The sequence below is a fragment of the Equus przewalskii genome, chromosome 18 (genome assembly GCF_037783145.1).
Source record: "Equus przewalskii isolate Varuska chromosome 18, EquPr2, whole genome shotgun sequence".
Lineage (NCBI taxonomy): Eukaryota > Metazoa > Chordata > Mammalia > Perissodactyla > Equidae > Equus > Equus przewalskii.
The window spans coordinates 49,950,215-49,963,052 of record NC_091848.1 but is presented as its reverse complement, the minus strand read 5'-3'; positions in this window follow the sequence as shown (position 1 = coordinate 49,963,052).

The window sequence follows — 12,838 nt, the reverse complement described above, 5'->3', positions numbered from 1 at the left end:
AAAAAGCATCAGGCATAAATTGAAGAAGCTATTCAAACCCAAAGTAACATTTAAAAGCAGGAAGAGGATGAAGAAAAAGAGAAGGAAGAAGAGAAGCAGGGAGGGTAAAAGGCTGCTGCCACCACACTCAGGCCCATCATAGAAAAACTGCTGGAAAAATAAGACATCACAAAAGATTACAAGATCTAAAGGAATTACAATAAAACTGACAGGAGAGTGACATCAGCATTATGGTGGAGTGAGTTGTTTCCTTTGTCTCTCCCCTCTAAGTTACAACTAAACAGACATTCATTAACCAACACAGGATTCCCTACACAGCACAACAGGATGCCTGAGAGATCCATGCAGCAAGACATCTGAAGATGAGTAGACTGGATCCCTGGGAAGCAGTGGAGCTAGGTGAGCGGGCCCCTTTACCTCCCCAGCAGCAGCAATCCAGGTCATGAGTCCTCACAAAGAGGCCGGCATGACAGTAAAAGGAGTTGGGGCAGCCCAGACTGCATGTGAATGCTTTTGGAGTGGTAGCCCAGCCTGAGGGAGCACCCACTATGCTGTAGTGGCCCCAGCCATGGGAACATTCCCCACCAAGTAGCAAGAGCTCAGACCTTGTGAAGGCATCCCGCCCACCAAGTACAGAAGCTCAACTGAACCACCCACGAATGGAGAGCTGACTCATGCCTGAAAGAAAGCACCCTCCCACCTAGTGCAGCAACACAGCCAGGCCGCTGCCAAGTGTAGCGGTCCCAGCCACAAAAGAGCAGCCCACAAATGGAGCACAGAGGCCCCACCTGCACATGCCTACATAACCTGCCAAACAGCTGTGGCCAGCACACAAATGCAGAGCATCCCTATGAGCACACTTTCTAGCAGACAGGGCAGGATCAGAAAACAAGAAGATGCCAAGTCTTCAGAAACCAATCCTGAAGTCTCAGAAATTTACAATCTAAATGACAGACAATTCAAGATAGTTGTCATAAAGAAACTCAACGAGTTATGAGAAACTCAGAAAGACAGTTCAGTGAGCTCAGGAATAAAATTAATGAGCAGAAGGAATACTTCACGAAAGAGATTGAAGTGCTAAAAAACAAACAAAGAGGGGTTGGCCCCGTGGCCGAGTGGTTAAGTTCGCACGCTCCGCTGCAGGCAGCCCAGTGTTTCGTTAGTTCGAATCCTGGGCACGGACATGGCACTGCTCATCAGACCACGCTGAGGCAGCGTCCCACATGCCACAACTAGAAGGACCCACAACGAAATATACAACTATGTACCAGGGGGCTTTGGGGAGAAAAAGGAGAAATAAAATCTTTAAAAAACAAACAAACAAATTCTGGAGATGAAAAACACAATTAATCAGATAAAAAATCATCTAGAAACCATGAAAAATAGAGTGACATTATGGAGGACAGAATTAGGGATTTAGAGGATAGAAATATACAAATGCTTCAGGTGAAGGAAGAAAGAGAACTAAGATTTTTTAAAAATGAAGGAATTATTCAAGAAATAGCCAATTCAATTAGGAAAAGCAACATAAGGATTATAGGTATTCCAGAGGGATAAGGTAGGGAGAAGGAGCAGAGAGGTTGTTCAAAGAAATAATAGCTGAGAACTTCCCAAACCTGGGGAAGAAACTGGACTTACAAGCACATGAAAACAACAGAACTCCTACTTACATCAAAGGAAAAAGACTTTCTCCAAGGCATATGATAGTAAAACTGGCAAAAGTCAATGACAAAGAAAAAATGTTAAGGGTAGCAGGGAGAAGAAAATAACCTACAAAGGAGTACCTATCATGCTTTCACCAGATTTGTCTGCAGAAGGCTTACAAGGCAGAGAATGAAATGATATATTCAAAATACTGAAAGACAAAAACTTGCAGCCAAGAATACTCTATCCAGCGAAGCTAGCCTTCAGATATGATGGAGAAATAGAACTTTTTCCAGATAAACAAAAGCTAAGGAAGTTCACTGCTACTAGACCTGCCTTACAAGAAATGTTGCAAGGAGCCCTCCTATCTGAAACTAAAAAGTAAAGGTTTACAAAACCTTAAGCAAGGATATAAATAGACAGAAACAGAAAATTGCAGCTCTATGTCAGAATAGGTTAGTAAACACTTAATTATAACATAAAAGATAAAGGGGACTATCCCTTCAATAGCTCAGCTGGTAGAGCAGAGGACTGTAGTTGACACCCTGTCTAAAGATAAAGGGGGAAAAAACCATCAAAAATAATGAAATACTTCAATTTAGTCACAAACTCATAACACAAAAAGAATAATTTGTGAGAACAACTCAGAAGGGGAAGAGGAAAGAGATGGAACCTGTTTAGGTTATTGGAGATAAGAGGCTATCAGAAAATGGGTGATCTCATCTATGAGATCTTTTATACAAACTTCATTGTAACCACTAAACAAAAAATCAACAGAGTCACAAATCATAAATAAAGAGAAAACCATCACAGAAAACCACCAAACTGAAATGGCAGTCAGGAATACAAGGGGGAACAATGGGAATATAGAACAACCAGAAAACGAGAGAAAAAAATGGCAGAATTAAACGCTCTTATATCAATAATCACTCTAAATGTAAATGGATTGAATTTTCCAATCAAAAGACAGAGTGGCTGGACAAATTAAAAAACAAGACCCAATAATATGCTGCCTCAAGGAAACACATCTCAGCTCTGAAGACAAACATAGGCTCAGAGTGAAGGGTTGGAAGACAATACCCTAAGCAAATGGCAAGCAAAAGAAAGCAGGTATTGCCATACTTATATCAGACTTTTAGATAAAAAAAGACATTGAGAGACAAAGAGGGGCAGTATATAATGATAAAAGAGATATTCTACCAAGAGGACATAACACTTATGAATATATATGCACCTCAGACAGGAGCACCAAAGTATACGAAGCAACCATTAATAGACCTAAAGGGAGAAATTGAAAGCAATACAATAATAGTAGGGGACCTCAATACTCAATTTAATCAATGGATAGAACATCCAGACAGAAAGTCAACAAGGAAACAGTGGCCTTAAATGAAATAGTAGACCAGATGGACTTGATATATATAGAATATTCCATCAAAAAAACAGCAAGATACACATTCTTCTCCACTGCACATGGAACATTCTCAGATAGACCATATGTTGGGAACAAGGCAAGCTTCAATAAATTTAAGAAAACTGAGCTCATATCAAGCAAATTTTCCTACCACAATGCTATAAAACTAGAAATCAATGACAAGAAAAAGGATGGGAAAGTCACAAATATGTGGAGACTAAACAACATGCTACTGAACAACAATTTGATCAATGAAGAAATCAAAGGAGAAATAAAAAAATACCTAGAGACAAATGAAAATGAAAGTACAACATACCAACTCTTATGTGACACAGCCAAAGCAGTACTAAGAGGGAAATTTATGGCAATAAGGCTACCTCAACAAATAAGAAAAGTCTCAAATAAGTACTCTTGAACTACACCTTACAGAACTAGAAAAAGAAGAACAAAACCCAAAGTCAGTAGAAGGAGACAAATAATAAAAATTAGAGCAAAACTAAATGAAATACAGATTTAAAAATATAGAAAGGATCAGTGAAACTGATTCTTTGAGAATATAGACAAAATTGACAAACCCTTAAACAGATTCCTAATAAAAAAACTGAGAAGGCTCAAATAAATAAAATTAACAATGAAAGAGGAGAAATTACAATGGATACCACAGAAACACAATGGAGTCTAAGAGAACTCTATGAAAAAACTATATGGCAACAAAGTTGGATAACCTAAAAGAAATGGGTAAATTCTTAGACTCATACAACCTCCCAAAACTGAATCAGGAAGAAATAGAAAATCTGAATAGAACAAACACAAGTAAAGAGGTTGAAACAGTAATCAAAAACCTCCCCAAAAACAAAAGTCTGGGACCAGATGGCTTCTCTGGAGAGTTCTACCAAGCATTCAAAGAAGACTTAATACCTATCCTTCTCAAGCTATTCCAAAAAATTGAAGATGGACTGCTTCCTAACACATTCTATGAGGCCAACATCACCCTGATACCAAAACCAGACAAGGACAGCACAAAGAAGGAAATTGCAGGCCAATATCACTGATGAACATAGATGCAGAAATCCTCAAGAAAATATTGACAAATAGAATACAGCAATACATTAAAAGAATCATACACCATGATCAAGTTGGATTTATACCAGGGATGCAGGGGTGGGTCAACACCCACAAATCAATGAATGTGATACATCGCATAAACAAAATAAAGTATAAAAATCACATGATCATCTCAATAGATGCAGGGAAATCATTTGACAAGATCTAATATCCATTTATGATACAAACTCTCAATAAAAGGAGTATAGAAGGAAAGTATCTCAACATAATAGAGGCGATATATGACAAATCCACAGCCAACATCATACCTAATGGTGAATAACTGAAAGACATCCCTCTGAGAACAGGAACAAGACAAGGGTGCCCACTCTCACCACTCCTATCCAACATAGCACTGGAGGTTTTGGCCAGAGTAATTAGGCAAGATAAAGAAATAAAAGATATTGAAATTGGAAAAGAAGATGCAAAACTCTCACTGTTTGCAGATAACATGATTCTATATATAGAAAACCCTGAAGAACTGACCAGAAAAATATTCAAAATAACCAACAACTATAGCAAAGTTGCAGCATACAAAATCAACCTACAAAAATCAGTTGCATTTCTATACACTAATAATGAACTAACAGAAAGAGAAGCCAAGAATACAATCCCATTTATAATCACAACAAAAAGAATAAAATATCTAGGAATAAATTTTTTTTTTTTTTTTATCTAGGAATAAATTTAATGAAGGAGGTGAAAGACCTATACACTGAAAACTATAGGACACTATTGAAAGAAATCAAAGAAGAAATAAAGAAATGGAAAGATATTCCATGCTGTTGGACTGGAAGAATAAACATAGTTAAAATGTCCATATTACCTAGAGCAGTCTACAGATTCAGTGGAATCCCAATCAGAATCCCAACGACATTGTTCACGGAAATAGAACAAAGAATCCTAAAATTGATATGGAATAATAAAAGACCCAAAATAGCAAAGGTAATCCTGAGAAAAAAGAACAAAGCTGGAGGCATCACAATCCCTAACTTCAAAATATACTACAAAGCTATAGTAATCAAAACAACATGGTACTGGCATAACAGACACACACATCAATGGAACAGAATCAAAAGTCCAGAAATAAAACCACACATATATGGACAGCTAATCTTTGACAAAGGAGCCAAGAACATACACGGAGAAAAAAAAGTGTCTTCAATAAATGGTGTTGGGAAAACTGGACAGCCACATGCAAAAGAATGAACGTAGACCATTATCTTACACCATACACAAAAATCAACTCAAAATGGATTAAAGCCTTGAATGTAAGACCTGAAACCATAAAACTCCCAGAAGAAAATATAGGGAGTACGCTTTTTGACATCGGTCTTAGCAGCATCTTTTCAAATACCATGTCTATTCAGGCAAGGAAAACAAAAGAAAACATAAACAAATGGGACTACATCAGACTAAAAAGCTTCTGCAAGGCAAAGGAAACTGTAAACAAAATGAAAAGACATCCCTGCAACTGGGAGAAAGTATTTGCAAGTCATATTTCCAACAAGGGGTGAATCTCCAAAATATATAAAGAACTCACACAACTCAACAACGAAAAACAAACAAACTGATCAATAACTGGGCAGAGAATACGAACAAATATTTTTCCAAAGAAGCTATACAGATGGGCAACAGGCACAAGGAAAGATGTTAAATATCACTATCATGGAAATGCAAATTAAAACTATGAGATATCACCTTTCACTTGTCAGAATGGCCGTAATTAAGAAGACATAAAATAGCAAATGTTGGAGAGGTTGTGGAGAAAAGGCAATCCTCACACATTGCTGGTGGGAATGCAAACTGGTGCAGCCACTATGGAAAACAGTATGGAGATTTCTCAAAAAATTAAGGATAGAAAAACCATACAATCCAGCTATCTCACTACTGGGTATTTATCTGAAGAACAGGAAATCAGCAATACAAAGAGATCTATGCACCCCTATGTTCATTGCAGCATTATTCACAATAGTCAAGACATAGAAACAACCCAAGTGCCTGTCAACTGATGAATGGATAAAGAAGATGTGATATGTATATATACAATGGAATACTACTCAGCCATAAAAAAGACAAAATCATCCCCTTTGAAACAATATGGATGGACCTTGATGGTTTTATGTTAAGCAAAATAAGGCTAGACAGAGAAAGACAAACACAGTATGATTTCACTCATACGTGGAAGATAAACAAACACGTGGATAATAAGAACAGGTTAGTGCTTATGAGAAAGGAAGAGCATGGGATGTTGGAGGAAAAGGTAAAGGGGCACATATTTATGGTGATGGACAAAAACAAGACATTTGGTGGTAAGCATGATGCAGCCTATACAGAAATTGATATATAATAATATACACATGAAATTATACAATGTTATAAGCCAATATGACCTCAGTAATTTTTTTAAAAAACTGACAGATTTTACACAAGAAACAATGGAAGCTAAAAGATAATGCAATGATATGTGTAAATACTACAAGATAATAACTGCTAATTCAAAATTCTATTTCCAGTGGATATATCCTTCAAAACTGAGGATCAATCAGTATCTCTCAACCATAAATTGAACTTATTGCCTGTAGACCCTCATTTAAAAATACTACAGAGAGTTCTTCAGATGTAAGAACATGTTCCTAAATGGATGCGGAAGGAATAAAGACTATCTAAAGAGGAAAACAAATACGTAACCTATATTGATATAGAATATTTTTAAACACTAACATCTTATTAGGTTTAAAATAAACATGTTTAATTAAAATTTATGACAACAATAAAAAAAAGTAGAGGTTGTAAATGATTTAAAATGTTGTAAGATTCTTGCGTTGCTCAGGAATCGTAGAAGTACCACCTAAATACAAACTCTAATAAGTCAGGATGCACGTTATCTCCAAGGTAACCGCCTAAAATTATAAAAAGAGAATATATTACTATCAAGCCAATAGAAGGAAAAATGGAATAATAAAAATACTTAAGACAGAAGGTAAGAAAGAAAAAAGTGGAAAAAAGCCCAAAAGTCAACTATACAACACATAGAAATATGGTAGATTTAAATGCAAATACATTAGTAGCTACATTAAATCATAATGGCCTAAATTTTCCAATTGAAAGACAAGGATTTCCTGCTCAAATGATAAAACAAATGAAACAAATAAACAACAACCATTTTTTATTTTGAAAACCTTAAATATAAGAACACAGAAAGGTTGAAATTAAAAGTATGTAAAAAGTTATATGCAAACAATAACTTAATAAGCTTGGTATAGTTCCATTAAGATCAAATAAAATAAACTTTAAGAATTATTACTAGGGTTAGAGAGAGAGACATTGTAATGATAAAAGGCTCATTTCAAAGGAGATAGAGCAGTCGTCAACTTGGTCACATCTAATAACAAAGCTTTTGCAAAACTGACATAACTAAAAGGAGAAATAGATGAATCTATGATCACAGTGGCATGTTTCATATACCTGTCTCAATAAATGATAGAACAAGCAGACCTTATTGACCTATAAAGAATACTGGTCTTGACAACTACAGAGTACGTATTCTCTTCAGCTACACTCAGAAGGCTGACTAAAGCAGACCATATGCTGTGCCACAAAGCAACTGTCCACAACTTTCAAAGAGTTGGAATAATACAGAGTATATTCTCTGACCACAGTAGAATTAAGCTAGAAAAAATATCAAAAGTAAACCTAAGGACTTCCACTTTCTGGTTCAACATGGAAAGAGCTGGGAATCACCTCCAGCCTGACAACAAGAAAAAAGCTGAACAGGGGCTGGCCCCGTGGCCGAGTGGTTAAGTTCGCGCGCTCTGCTGCGGTGGCCCAGGGTTTCACTGGTTCGGATCCTGGGCGAGGACATGGCACTGCTCATCAGGCCACGTTGAGGTGGCGTCCCATATGCCACAACTAGAAGGACCTGCAACTAAGATATGCAACTGTGTACTGTTGGGGGGGGGGTGGGGGGGATTGGGGGAGATAAAGCAGACAAAAAGAAAAGATTGGCCACAGTTGTTACCTCAGGTGCCAATCTTAAAAAAAAAAAAAAGAAAGAAAGAAAAAGAAAAAAGCTGAACAAACTGAAAATCAACAACTCCTTAAATCCATCAGAGAACTGAAGTCACAGGGCACATCATCACTCCGATAACGGAAGGCAGGAAAATACAGAGAATCACAGCTTACCAGGGGCAGAACACACTGCTGGAGCCAGCAACTAGTAAAAACACCTGAAGGGCAGTTGGCTAATTGTTGGCCTCAGCATGCACTAGCTTGAGAAAGGAAACTCCTGGGGCCACAGCTAAGGAAGGGAGCCTCCCTCCAGATTTGTGTGTTTTACTCCAGGAGCCTCATCAGGTTCTCAGGGTGAAGATAAGAGGAAAATCTCCTTCTGCTTCTTAAATAAGACACAAAAAGTATAACTATAAAAGAATGGATTAATAAACTGGATTTCTTTACAATTAGGATTTTATGTTTATTATAAGACCATTGACCTGTGGGACTTTTGGCTACAGTGACATGAATCCTCCTTATGGCGTGAATCTTCTTTACAAAAGCATATAGTAGATAGAATATACTAAATTGCCCCCCCAAAATTCTGGGCTCTGGAAGTCAAACAAATCTAAAATTAGTTTGTAGTGGTCACTGTCTAACTGAATAAATTTACTAAATATCTTTAAACCATATGCTTACAATGGATGAAGTAAACGGCATGTAAATTGTACCTCAAGAAAATTTTTTTTTAAAGAAGTAATAAGAGAGCAAAAAGGGAAGTTATAGTCTGGGAGAAGATGTTTGCAATACATGTATAAGATAAAGACTCATATTCAGAATATATAAAGAACTTCTATAAATAAAAAAGATGTGAACTTACTATAAGCAAAAGACAAGGATGCCTAAAGAATGAGGATATCCAAATAGCCAAAAGCACATGAAAAATGGTTATCATTAATTTTCAGAAAGCTACAAATTAGAACCACAATGAGATACTGATACCACTACACACACACAAGAATGGCTAAAATGAAAACAAATAAGCAAAAACCTTAACGACCAGATTTGGGCAAGAAGGTGGAGTAACTGAAACTCTCATTGATATTGACACAACCACTTTGTAAAACTGATTTGCAAGATCTACCAAAGCTAAGAATAGACTTACTCTACAATCCATCAGTTCTATTCTAGTAATAGACACAATATAAATATGCAAATATGTACACCAAAATACATGTACAGGAATGTTCATAACAATGTTATTCATAATAGCTCTGAACTGGTAATAACATCATCACTAAGAGAAAGAGTAAATTCTTGTATATTCTTACAACAAAGTACTATAAAACAGTGAAAAAGGGAGGACTACTTTCCCCCACAACAATATGGAGAAATCATGTGGACATAATTTCAAATGAATTAATACAGATACAATTTAGTATATACTGTATGATCTTCATTTATATAAAGTTCAAAAGGTAAACTAACATCCAATGGAAAAAGTATGTCTAGGGATGGGTATGAGGAAAGAGTCTGGAATTTATGTAATGTTCTATGTATCTTGAACTGAACATTTAAGATGTATGTACTTTGAAATACTTATGTCATATTTTAATAAAAACTAAGGCAAAAATATACACAATGAGAATGACAAAAAGATACACTACAGAAAAGCAAAAAGAAGAAAATAAAACCATCCATAATCCACCCAACAATCACTGTTACCATTTTTCTTTATAATCATTCATGCTTAAAAAATCTTTTAACCTCGGGAATATAATCCATCTGACATAGTCTTTGAATGAGATCTGCCTCTTCCAAAGTGTTATCTTTTTCATCTCATGTACCTGTAGCTCACAGGTTCACTCAATTTACCTTCCAATTTTCAGATTCCCAATATGCGATAGAATTCTTGCATTAAAGACTGTGATACTGCTGACACAAGGTTATCTAGCCTCTACCCAAGCATTTCTAGTAATAAGGGACTTTCTACCTCACAGGACTGCACACTCCATTGTGGTATAATCCTAATTGTTAAAAAGTTTTTCCTTATCTTAGCTTTATGCTAATAAATTCAACAACTTAGATGAAATGGAGACATTTCTTGAAAGACACAAACTACCAAAGCTTACTCAAGAAAAAATATGTAACCTGAATAGCCCTATATATATTTTTAAAAATTGAATTTATATTTAAAATTTTCCCACCAAGAGAATTTCAGGCCCAGTTGACTTCATTTGGGACTTCTACTAAACATTTAAGAAAGAAATAATACCATTTGTACATAAACTCTTCCAGAAAATTGAAGAGTGAATCCTTTTAAACTTACCCTATGAGGCCAGAATTACTCTGATACCAAAGCCAAATAAAGACACTTCAACAAAAGAAAATTATACACCCATATCTCTCATGAACATGGAGGCAAAAGTCTTAAACATTTTAAGAAATTTAATGCAACGATCTATCAAAAGGACAATGCATCATGACCAAATGAGGTTTATCCCAAGAATGCAATGTTGAGTTAGCATTTTGAAATCAATCAGTGTAATTTATATTAACAGATGAGAAAAAAAGCCATATGATCATCTTAGTTAATGCAGAAAAAGCATGTGAAAAAAGCCAACATCCATTCCTGATAAAAACACTCAACAACTAGGAAGAGAAGGAAACTTACTCAACCTGATAAAGGCCATCTATTACAAACCCCCACAGCTAACACTTAGTGTTGAAAGACTAAATGCTTTCCCACTATGTTCAGGCAGGAGGCAAAGATATCTTGGGTCATGACTTCTATTCAACACTGTATTGAACGTTCTAGCCACTGAAATAAGGCAAGAAAAAAGAAACGAAATGGAATATCAGTTTTGAAAAGTAGAGGTAAAATCTTCTTTATACAAAGATGACATTATTGTCTTTGTAGAAAACCTGAAGAAATCTACAATGAGTTTAGCAAGGTTGCAGGATACAAGGTAAATATACTAAAATCTATTATATTTCTATAATAACAATGAACAATTAGAAATTGAAATAAAAAGCAATATCTTTACAATAGTATCAAAATATATAAAATACTTGGGAGTAAATCTGAAAAAAGATGTATAAGACCGCTACAATAAAAACTGCAAACACTGCTGAGAGAAATTAAGAAGACCTAAACATATGAAGAGAAATACCATCTTCATGAATTGGAATACTCAATATTGTTAAGATATCAATTCTCCCCAAATTGATCTATAAATTCAACACAATCCCAATTAAAATCCCAAGAGGCTTTTTTCTTTTTTTGTGGAAATTTACAGGCTCATTGTAAAGTTCATTTGGAAATTCAAAGGATCTAGAAGAGCCAAAACAACAGGGAAAAAGAAAAACAAAGCTGGAGAACTTCCATTACCTGAATTCTATACAAATTGTAAATCTACAGTAATCAAGACAGTGACATAATATGTCAAGATAGAAAAATACATCAATGAGAACAGAATAGAGTCCAGAAATAAACCCATACATATGTGGTTTTTGACAAAATTCAAAGGCAATTCAGTAGAGAAAGGATATTGTTTTCAACAAATGTTACTGGAACAATTAAATATCCATTAAAAAAAAAACTTCAATTCGTACCTTTCACCAGGATCATCGTTCTCAATGTAAAATTTAAAACTGTAAAAATTCCAGAAGAAAATTTCTAGGAGAAAATTTTTGTGCCCTTGGGTTAGGAAAAAGTTCTTAGATACATTGCCAAAAGCACAGTCCACAAAAGGAGAAACTGATAAATTGGACTTCATTTGAAAGTAAGGTCTTCTGCTCTTCAAAAGATGCTGTTAAGAGAATAAAAAGACAACCCATAGACTGGGAGTAAATATTTTCAAATCACATAAATTGCATTTATCCAGTGTGTATAGAGAACTCTCAAAATGCAGTAACAGGAAAACAAACAACTCCACAAAAAATGGGCTAAAGATTAGAACACATATATATGTATGTGGATATACATAAACATACATTCCAAATAAGTATATGAAAAAAAATGCTCAACATTATTAGTATTAAGGAAACGCAAATTAAAACCACAAAGAGATGCCACTCTGTATTCATGAAGAATGTCTGAAATTAAAAAGGTTGAACATACCAAGCATTGGGAAGTAGGTGGAGCATATGGAACTCTCATACGCTGATTTTGGGAATATAAAATGCCACTTTGGAAAACAGTTCGGAATTTTCTTATAAAGCTAAACATACCCCTTCTATGTGACCCAGTCGTTCCACTCCTAGGTATGTATCCAAGTGAAATGAAAGCTTATGACCATATAAAAGCTCATATATGAGTGTTCATAGAAGACTTGTTTGTATGCCCCCTAAGCTGGAAATAACCCAAACACCTCTCTGAGTTGTTTTTACTCACAACACCTGTGACACCAAATGTATGTTTTTTTTCCACACCAATAAGCAGTTTTCCAACTCTCCGGACACCAACCAGGTGACTTACAATTTGATTCAATTCTGACACTAACTACCTGGAGTTAGCACAGACCTCATAGGTTAAGGGCTCGGACACAGACGACTGCACCAAATTCAGACACCAATTGCAAGTTCCTGCCTCCCATATTTCTGACTGAGAAAAATCTGGGAGGTAGCACATGTGTTCATTATCTTGATTGTGGTGATGGTTTCATGAGTGTGTATACATAT